This window comes from Sus scrofa, chromosome 8, assembly GCF_000003025.6.
Source record: "Sus scrofa isolate TJ Tabasco breed Duroc chromosome 8, Sscrofa11.1, whole genome shotgun sequence".
Taxonomy (NCBI): domain Eukaryota; kingdom Metazoa; phylum Chordata; class Mammalia; order Artiodactyla; family Suidae; genus Sus; species Sus scrofa.
In genome coordinates this window covers 66526160-66533207 of record NC_010450.4, presented here as the reverse complement: position 1 = coordinate 66533207, position 7048 = coordinate 66526160, and the positions used below count along the sequence as shown (strand labels likewise).

General features: G+C 38.6%; 1 pseudogene; it reads left to right on the top strand.

Annotated features, from left to right (window-relative positions):
• The window catches only part of LOC110261961, a 28351-nt pseudogene continuing 21352 nt past the window's right edge, over positions 50–7048 (top strand).

The following is a 7048-nucleotide window of genomic DNA, read 5'->3' as shown; positions in this document are numbered from 1 at the left end:
AACAGGAGAAGCAAACTTGGAGCTACACGGCAGGGACCTAGGGGGAGGAAGGCACTTCTCAGAAGGGAGTTTGATTTCTCCATTTAATCAGAAAGTCGGTGAGTTTTCTCATTTCTTCCTTTTCTTTTACCTCATCACTTTCTCTGGTCTTATAAACTATTCTGTAAACATGAAGCCAGGCACAAGTACTGGGGCTTCTTCTTAAGACGCATCGGCCAGAAATCTGCAGTGAACATGAAAATACCCATTAAATGTTACTAAAACAATGTCTCTTTTAAAAAAAAAAGAAAGAATATTCCCCTTCTTTCTTCTCTGACCGTACGTGGTCAACTTTGGGAGGTCCCAGCAATGACTTTGTTTTGAAATTCCTCCAAATTCTCCGTTTAAAAAAACAAAGATGCTCTTGATTTCATTTCTGAAAAGTCTGTTCCAATGTGCTGGCCAATAATTTGCTGATGATGTCAAAAATTATTCCATATAATCATGATTAACCAAGTTCAAAAATAATTGACTAGAGCCCTTGATATTTATAACCCAAGCAAAATGGACCTAAGAGTCCTATGTCAGAACACAGGTAAGTCCATCAAATATACAATTATCTTAGAAGAAATATAAAAATATCCTAGGAAAAATAAAAATCATTTGGACATTTATCTGATTTTTTTTATGGGAATAGTAGTAAAAATAAGAACAAGGTAAACATATGTGTATTCCAAAGTGGGGAATTAGAAGGAAATGAGGACAAAAAGGGGATTTTCTTAATTTTCTGAGGTTTGAAATAAGTAGTTATTATACTTTTAGGTATAGAATTTTGAAACTGTAAGCCCTAATTCTGCCTGTTTTAAATCTAATCCATGTGGTCAAACAATGATTTATGATAGTGCTAAATCATTTACTCTGGCAAGAAGATAATGTCCTTTCCGACAAAAGTCTTTTAGAGTTTTAATCTTTGGTCATTTGAGGGCAAAGACAAGATAACCCTTTCCTTTTTCATATAGAAAATGATGTTAACATAAAGGAGTTTAAGTCAGTCAAGATTTAGATAATAGACAGCTTGGCCCCTCAATTTTCCAAGTTTATTCCTAAGAACTACCCTGACAAATGAATGAGTACATGCCATCTTGTAGAGTCCAGAGCTTTGTTAAACACAAATATTGACCTACTTGACTCATCTATAAATCAGTATGGTAAATATATTAACAGTATGGTCATAAATTTAGGAATGCAGAGGCTAAACCTTTGTAATAAATTCTATTTTTTCAGTTTAAGTTTTAAAAAGAATACACTTTTGTGGAGTTTGAGGACCTCTGGCTTTCCTACTCAGCTAGAATAACATTCTAAAAATAATTTATTTTTAACCTACTTGTAAGTCATCTATAACTACATTATGAAATCAGGCTCAAATTTCTAAGGTATCATGACAATTGAAAATGTTCATAGGTAGATGCACGTACTTGCTACATGTGTACATGCATACATACACATGTGATCACAAAATCAAGTTCTATGTAAGTAAAAAGTGGTTCCTAGAGTTGTAGGTTAGGGTTTTTAAACTTGCTTGCCTTTCGTGAGGGAAATATTTATTTCTGTTTGTTCCAGATATTCTACCAAAAATAATTCCTCATCTGCAGGCTCAGATCTACCACATTCCTTAAAGTGTTGAGACTGTCAACTGTAATATTTAAACAGCAATACAGTTGGGACTTAGAATGGTCTGCTGCCTATAAAACAGAGAGCCAACCGTAAGTTCCGCAACGCATGTTGAATAACTGCTTACTTTCAGTGTCTCAATTTCATTTCCTCCCCGGGCTCTTTGCTTCTGAATCCCACTCCAGTTTTACCTTGGTTCTAGATTTTGACTCTAAACTTGAACAAACAGGCTGAGATTCTAATCTCTCACATTCAGTTCCTGCCATTAATTTCCCTCAGAGATGACCTTTTTATACACCCAGAGGTAATCCCTTCTTATATGATCTCTCTATATGGCCCAGTGATCGCATGCACTTAACTTTCACCCTTAAAGTAGTTGTCCGATGGTAAAAATCATGATTCTTCCATGAAGGGAAGTGAAGCCACTGTACGAAGATATTTTGCTATGATTAACATGCTTCAGTTTGGTTTTGTCTGTTTTCCAGTCCTTGTAGGCATAACATCTCATCGTGCAGGGAATCATAGGGAGACCTAAAACTCATGGAGAGAGATCCTAAAACTAGATCTTTCTTCCTTTATTGATGTCAAACAGAAATGTCATTAATAATTATGAGGAACCCAGGGAGGATTCACTCTCCAGGTGTCACAAGGGTACCATACTACCTGTGCGACAAGTAGAGGAAACCACTATGACTCCTGCACCATCCCTTGGCAAGTAGTGGCCAGTTTCCTTTCCATTCTTCACAAAATCCAATGCCATACCTCTGCAGAACCCTAAAATTAGAAATGGGAATTCACCCATTTCTTCTACAGGTTTTCCTTCTGTATGTTTACAAGGCCACAGGATGTGGATGTTGTTGCCCAGTTAGTTGCTATCCTTAGAGGCTCAAACTTTGATAAATGGAGTATATTATCTACCAGTGTTTATTACAGACAACAGTTCCACTAACCAGTCATGTTCGTGGCAGAAGGATTATGAATGTGGACTTGATCATGGACCTATCCGTCATTTCTGGGTCCATATATGAGCTTGCTATGAGGTGCTATTGGGTTTTTCTGTAATGAGTATAACACAGTCTTGACCTGCACGTTTGCCCTCAGAGCAGTTCTTAGCACATCTCTTTCCTAATTACTTAGCCACTTTTTAGTGCCATAACATATCTCAAATACATCTGAAATTGATTCCAATTCCAATTCCAATTCCAATTCAGAGCTCATTTCTGAGTAAATTACAGAGAGTGTCTTGCCATGATGTTTGCCTTCTGGAGTAAGAGAAATACTTAAATCTCTAGAGGCTACTAAGCATGCTTTGAATTGGCCCTGATCTCCGGAGACACCAAACACCACTATGGTACAAAAGGAAGAGCGGGCACACATACGACTGAGTGATAGGCTAAGATGTACCTTCAGTTCTTACAGTGGCTCTACCAGGTTCATGGAATCCGCATAGGTGTAGAAAGAAAGAAGACATTCAAAATTCCAGTAGCTTCTTATGTGGCACATTCCAGCTTTCCCCATCAATTCACATTATGCAGTGGGTCTTCCCCAAAAAGAAAATAGGAAAGGAATATTTGTACTTCTCTGAATATTACACCCTATGTGCACATTTTCTTAGGAAAAAATGGCAGTACACCTTCAGGATTCTGGGGTTCAAATGTGCAAAACACTCAAGGATTTTTAAATTTTACACAACCATACAAACAAATAGAGAACAAAGTTATGTTTGTTGGAAGGTTATGAATCTAAACAATATATCTTTGCCTCTGCAGTGGTTCAACAGTCAAAGTGTCATTAGACTCTTTCCCCTACTCATGTATTACAAACTCCAGATAACTGAAACAGTATATTTCTAGGCCAGTATATCTGTATAATTGTTTAATTATGCAGTGAAAATGTGTCATCTTTGATTTCTTTCATTCTACTTTTTTAATTACCCATGAATGTATTGCATTTACACATGTACAATGATCATCACAATCCAGTCTTAAGGTATTTCCATCCCACACCCCCAGACCCCAAGCACATCGCCCTACCCCCCAGACTGTGTCCTTTGGAAGCCATGAGCTTTTCAAAGTCTGTGAGTCAGTATCTGTTCTGCAAAGAAGTTCATTCTGTCCTGTTTTCAGATTCCACATGTCCGTGATAGCATTTGAGTTGCTTTCTCATTGTCCGACTGACTTCCCTTAGCATGATTAATTTCTAGGTCCATCCATGTTGCTAAAAATGCCATTATTTTGTTCCTTTTAATGGCTGAGTAGCATTCCATTGTGGATATGTACCATGTCTTCTTGATGCACTCCTCTGTGGATGGACATTTAGGTTGTTCCCTTGTCTTGCCTATTGCAAATAGTGCTGCAATGAACATTGGAGTACATGTGCCTTTTTGCGTCATGGTTTTGTCTGGATAGATGCCCAGGAGTGGGATGGCTGGGTCAAATGGGAGTTCTATTTCGAGTTTTCTGAGGAATCTCCATACTGTGTTCCACAGTGGTTGCGCCAATTTACAACCCCACTAGGAGTGTAATAGGGTTCGTTTTCTCCACACCCTCTCCAGCACTTGTTGTTTGTAGACTTTTCGACGATGTCATTACTCTAAGAGGTGGGCCTGAGAAGATGTTACTGTCCTTTATGTCGGAGAGTGTTTGGCCTATGTTTTCCTCTAAGAGTTTTAGAGTATCTGATCTTATATCTAGGTCTTTAATCCATTTGGAGTTTATTTTTGTGTATGGTGTTAGGGAGTGTTCTCATTTCATTCTATTCACATGGCTGTCCAGTTTTCCAGCACCCCTTATTGAAGGGGCTATCTTTTCTCCCTTGTATGTTCCTGCCTCCTTTGTCATAGATGAGTTGGCTGTAGGTGCATGGGGTGAATTCTGGGCTTTCTCTCCTGTTCCACTGATCTGCATTTCTGTCTTTGTGCCAGTCCCATATGTCTTTCTTGACTGTTGCATTGTAGTATATTCTGAAGTCAGGGAGCCCGATTCCTCCAACTCCATTTTTCTTTTTCGGGATGTCTTTGGCGATTCTGGGTCTTCTGTGCTTCCAAACAAACTTTGAAATGTTTTGTTCCAGTTCTGTGAAAAGTGGCCTTGGTAATTTGATAGGGATTGCATTGAATCTGTAGTTTGCCTTGAGTAGTATAGTCATTTTGGTAGTATTGACTCTTCCATTCCAAGAGCATGGTATGTCTTTCCATCTGTTTGTATCGTCTTTGATTTCTTTCATCAGTGTCTTATAGTTTTCAGAGTACAAGTCTTTTGTCTCTTTAGGTAGGTTTACTCCGAGGTATTTTCTTCTTTTGGATGTGATAGTAAATGGGATTGCTTCCCTAATTTCTCTTTCTGATCTTTCATTGTTGGTATATAGAAATGCTGTCGATTTCTGTGTATTAATTTTGTATCCTGTGACTTTGCCAAACTCATTGATGAGCTCTAACAATTTTCTGGTAGAGTCTTTAGGATTCTCTCAGTATATTATTATCTCATCTACAAATAGTGATCATTTTACTTCTCTGATTGATGTGGCTAGGACTTCCAAAACTATGTTGAAGAGTAGTGGTGAGGGTGGACATCCTTGTCTTGTTCCTGATCTCAGGAGGAATTCTTTCAGGTTTTCACCTTTGAGAATGACGTTTCCTGTGCGTTGGTCGTATATGGCCTTTATTATGTTGAGGTAGGTTCCCTCTAGGCCCACTTTCTGAAGGGTTTTTTTCAGAAATGGGTGTTGGATTTTGTCAAAGACTTTTTCTGTGTCTGTTGAGAGGATCATATGGTTTTTAGTCTTCAGTTTGTTAATGTGGTGTCTCACACTGATGGATTTGCAGATATTGAAGAACCCTTGTGTCCCTGGGATAAATCCCACTTGATCATGATGTACAATCCTTTTAATGTATTGTTGGATGTGGTTTGCTAGTATTTTGCTGAGGATTTTTGCATCGATGTTCATCCATGAAATTGGCCTGTACTTTTCTCTTTTTTTGTGGTGTCTTTGTCTGGCTTTGGTATTAGGGTGATGGTGACCTCATAGAATGAGTTTGGGAGTGTCCCTTCCTCTGCAATTTTTTGGAATAATTTCAGAAGGCTAAGTGTTAGCTCGTCTCTAAATGTTTGATAGAATTCACCTGTGAAGTCATCTGGCCCAGGACTTTTGTTTGTTGGGAGTTTTTTAGTGACAGTTTCAATTTCAGTACTTGTGACCAGTCTGTTCACCTTTTCTATTTCATCTTGGTTTAGTCTTGGAAGATTGTAGTTTTCTAAGAACTTGTCCATTTCTTCTAGGTAGTCCGTTTTATTGGCATATAGTTGCATATGGCAGTCTCTTATGATCCTTTGTATTTCTGTGATGTCCGTTGTTATTTCTCCTGTTTCATGTCTAATTTTATTGATTTGAGTTCTCTTTCTTTTTCCTTGATAAGTCTATATGTAAGGGTTTATCGATTTTGTTGATCTTTTCAAAGAACCAGCTTTTTGTTTCATTGATCTTTTCTATGGTTTTCTTTGTTTCTATTTCCTTGATTTCTGCTCTGACCTGTATGATTTCTTTCCTTCTGCTAACTTTAGGTCTTGTCTGTTCTTCTCTCTCGAGCTGCTTTGGATGTAAAGTCAGCTTGTTTACTTGAGCTTTTTCTTGTTTCCTGAGGTGGGCTTGTATTGCTATAAACTTTCCTCTTAGAACAGCTTTTGCTGCATCCCATAGGTTTGGAGGGTCGTATCTTTGTTGTTGTTTGCTTGTAGGTATTTTTAAATTCCTCTTTGATTTCTTCAGTGATCAGTTGGTTGTTTCTTTTTTCTTTTTTTTTTTTTTGTTGTCTTTTTTGCTATTTCTTGAGCCCCTCCCGCGGCATATGGAGGATCCCAGGCTAGGGGTCGAATCAGAGCTGTAGCCAATGGCCTACACCAGAGCCACAGCAATGCGGGATCTGAGCCATGTCTGCAACCTACACCACAGCTCATGGCAACGCCGGATCGTTAACCCACTGAGCAAGGGAAGGGACCAAACCCTCAACCTCATGGTTCCTAGTCAGATTCGTTAACCACTGTGCAACGACGGGAACTCCCCATTGGTTGTTTCATAGCATGTTGTTGAGTCTCCACGTGTTTGTGGGTTTTGCAGTTTTTTTCTTTTTTTTTCTTTTTCTTTTTCTTTGTTCCTGCTGTAAATCATGGGGATCAAGTTCTTCTTACATGTACACATTTTCCCCCACCCTTTGTTCTGTTGCAACATGAGTATCTAGACATAGTTCTCAATGCTACACAGCAGGGTCTCCTTGTAAATCTATTTTATGTTGTATCTGATAACCCCAAGCTCCTGATCCCTCCCACTCCTTCCCTCTCCTGTCGGGCAGCCACAAATCTATTGTCCAAGTCCATGATTTTCTTTACTGTGGAGATGTTCATTT